Here is a 4,079-nt window from a genome sequence, read left to right on the forward strand (position 1 = left end):
GCCTTAAAATTTTAATTTTAATGCAATATTAAAGATCTGTTTGTTGCATAGGTAGCACTATCTGGATACTATTCACAACTTCTTTATCTGTTGACTTAAAATTATGAAGCCAAAAAAAAAAAATGAACAGAGGTAAGATGGTAAGAACAGATTGCATCCAAAAAACAAATTATTTTACTCTGAGTAGTTTATTTATTAAAAGCTTTTCCACACCGTCTTTCAAATATTTTGTAAATAATGTGGTTACTATTTGGAACACATTTTACAAATTTCTAATTTAATTTATTTTTGTATTATTGGGAACCTAATTCCATGTGTTTTCTTATCTTTATGACAGTTTCCTCAGCTCAGCCACCCTTTGATGTGCCATTGCTTCAACATGACCATGACATGAACAGCTGGAACTGTTCTCAGCATCAGAAACTGTGGATGAGGGCAGAGCTGCAAGATCTTGGCCTGTGGCCTGGGTCTCGTCCTGTGCGAAATGTTGGAAATGCAATTTCCCTCTGGCGTCATCCTCCACAGCCTGAGCTCATAGACACAGTGGCTGAGCTCCCGTTTCAGCTTCACCCATTCCTTATTTGGAAACCTGAAAATGAAATCATGTCAAGGCTTTAAAATAACTACAACCTCCCATGTCTTCATGGATGTCCTCAACCATAAGTTGTTTCCACTGGTGTGGGCCGACCTCAGGTGATTGTTGGGACCAGTGGGCAATATTACATCCTGTCCTCTAGACTTTGCTGTAAGTCTTGTCGGAAGACCTGGTTTGCTGACAGTCTTCGTTGACTGGAGAAGCTGCCCAGAAGATTCACCAACCTGCTGCCTGCATTTCTTACAAGAAGGCCATCTGTAAGTCAATCATGGATGAACTCAGACGCACTGGAAAGTCACCTGCAGATATGGCCAAGCAGTGAATGAGCTCATGCATCTCAAACATGAACGAGCTCATTTAGCTTACATTGAGAGCGTCTGGGATGCAGAGGCTGGGGTACAGGGACAGAGGACCATTGGGCAGTTCTTCAGAAAAAGCCACACACCATATCAATTCAACTCCTACAAAGATCCAAATGACTGGTGTGGTATCTCTGTGTCTGCCTTCTACCTCACAGACTGTTTGCTAGAGGAGTACAGATCTCAAGAGCCAGCTTTGTCAAGACTCCTTCAAGGCACATTTGGGCAGGTCTTCAGGTCTGATCACACCAGGAAGGTGGCACGAAAGGTCACTTTAGCATCTGGAATCATGTCCAGCTACGCAATTATGAATGAACACTGGTTAATTGTCTCCTGGGTCATGGTTCAGTCAGAGAGTGAAAAATCCTTGGAACCAATGTACCAGGGGATGGCCAAGAGGTACGATGACGCTGGAGTGGAGAAGGCAGGCTTCCACTGGGTGGACAGGTACGAACAGCCACCCACTGCTTTCATTGCTTTTCAAACTGCAACAAATGTGGTTCACATGTGAGACATACAGAAAAATAATTTTTTTTAGGGATTGCTATGATTCTTTCAAGGTCACAAACTGCATCCCTGGTGAGTATTTAAAAGCCAGTCTTGCTGTTAAAAACAAGACTGGCTTGCCCGGAAAACAACCCCTTCCATTGTAGCTGCGGCTACTTCAGGACCCCTGACTAATACTTGTGCCTCAAGGTCTTGCTATAATCACAACATTGTAGTGAAGCTGGACTTGATCCACTGTTTGCAGTGCTTTTCATGGGAGTGCACAATGGAACATCACCTTCTTCTCAGCACTTTCTGCCAGCTCCTCTCTGCTGCTTTCTCTGTGGTGGATCAGGAGGATCTGAAGAAGCTCAAGAACGCCCACGTATCCTGTGGTATTGTGCCACCCAATCCAACCAAGCAACATATCCAGGAGCACTGCAGGACCAAAATACCACTGCACACAGAGCCACTAGACAGAGAGGAGAGAGTTATGAAACATTTTCACCTGGTCAAGGATCCCAATGACCATCAGATTAATTGAAATTTTATTAATGTTGACATATTTAACCAAAGGTCCCCATCTGGATTCCGGTGCGATGTACTACTACTCGGTTCAAACCAAGCCGATTGTCCTCTGATGATGTTTGAGTAGAAATCATTGTGGGTACCATGGTCATTGATTTCACTGGTGCCTGAGGGTGGTTGCCTAGGGGGGGGCATAGGATAATTTTTTCCCTCAGATGAAAGGATTGTCAGAGAGGGTTTTTCGATCCTATACCAATGGAACCTATGACCATGGGAGAGCAATGCACTACGGATTAACTAGAAAATAAGTGTACTTATTTTAGGGGGGAACGTTGAAGAATATAATTATGTTAACAGTTGGAAGCCATTGGTCAGACGGTTTCCAATACACAATAGCAGACTGAAACTGTATAATTGCTCGAAGCCAGAAGCGGGAGACAAGACATTTTGGATTCTGAGACAATGAAAATGAGATGATGAAAATGTAATATGTGATTCCGCAGATGTGCATTAAATGTCTTCCTGGTTGTCAGTGAGCCGGAGAGAATGGAGTTTTGTGYATYGTCTCTTAATTCATGAGTTTAGCACCTTTGAATTCCTCCATAGGATCACTGGCCAGGAAAAGTACCCTGCACTCCAGATCTCAAACAGGGACAACGGAGAACAATTTAGACTGGGGTACGCAGATCCCGGCTGCTGGCCAGTATCTTTTGACTGGGCAAGCATAGGTCTTTGAAAAGGGGAGTAACACCTCATTCACAGCTTCTTCTGCCATCACCCAGCAAAAAAACACAAGAAAACATATCAAAAATGATTCACCACACCTTCAGTAGAGCACCAGTGGTTAAAAAGGTTCTGCAAGTCAAGCACAAACTCCAAAATGGTTTTGTTGTTCCCCACATTTCCCACWGCAAAAAAGATGTTGGTAAGCTTCAGAAACCAGTTTGTAAGCTTTCATAATAGCAGGTCTCACCTTTTTGACTGAGCTTTTTCTGTTAAAATGCACTAAAGCAACAAAGTGCGTTCAGCATTCTGCCAAAGAAATGAACAGTCTAAAGCAGGGGTGGGCAATCCTGGTCCTCGAGGGCCGGTGTCCTGCAACTCTTAAGACGTCTCCCTGGTCCAAGCCACGTGAATCCAACAGCTGAATCACCTCCTAAGCGCAGTCAGTTTCTCCAGAGTCCTGCTAACGACCTCGTTATTTGACTCAGGTGTGTTGAAGTTGAGACTCATCTAAAAGTTGCAGGAGACCGGCCCTCGAGGCCTGGAGTTGCCCACCCCTGGTCTAAAGGGTCCAAGATAATGTAGTGCTGACCACTCTGGAGAAAACAGGCTCAAACTTTCCTGTCAGAGTTTTCTCACTAACTTCCTAACCAAAGCTAACTAAAACGCACCCCTAGTCTTCATGTGGCTTCCGGCGGGTCCTTATGCACCTTAAACCAGTGGGCATGAAGAGCAACCTGCAAGCAGGCGACCCCACAAAATCCCATGGACGTACTCCCGAGACAGCTGTCCAAAGACAACTGACGCTAACCAGTCCCCACAACACTAGCAAAAGAAAAAAACTGACACAACCTAAAGAGGATGTGCCACTACAGCCTACCTGAGAAAACTCCCCACAAAGGAAACTTCTCCTAAAGTGGCAACACATACTTTAACCTAGTGATGGGCTATCTGAATCCTGGCTTCGAGGCTTGTACCGAGTAAAAAGGGGGCATGTCCGACGAAGCCCCGCTTCGAGGCTTGTGTCGTCTTGCTGAAAACCACGTGACTGGCAACAAACGAGGCCTCKCATTGCCTGGGTCACGTGACTGCTTCATTTTGCGTGTCGGTTTTCAAAATAAAAGCGCGATGAGCCGCGCTGCATCATGGGTTGGTGTTCATTTGGTCTCGCATCAGAGGAGAATATTTGTCTTCAGTGGCCAAAATAAAATGAACATTGACCAACATATTTGATGTGTATTGATGATGGTACTCATCAAAATTTAATGTTTGTTACTGGTTTTCTCAATTGTAATTATGTTGTTTTTTTATGACTTTATATTTTTGTGATTTTATGATGTAAATCTCTTTGAACTGCATTGTTGCTGAAATGTGCTACACAAGTAAAC

This window comes from Poecilia reticulata, linkage group LG2 (assembly GCF_000633615.1).
Source record: "Poecilia reticulata strain Guanapo linkage group LG2, Guppy_female_1.0+MT, whole genome shotgun sequence".
Lineage (NCBI taxonomy): Eukaryota > Metazoa > Chordata > Actinopteri > Cyprinodontiformes > Poeciliidae > Poecilia > Poecilia reticulata.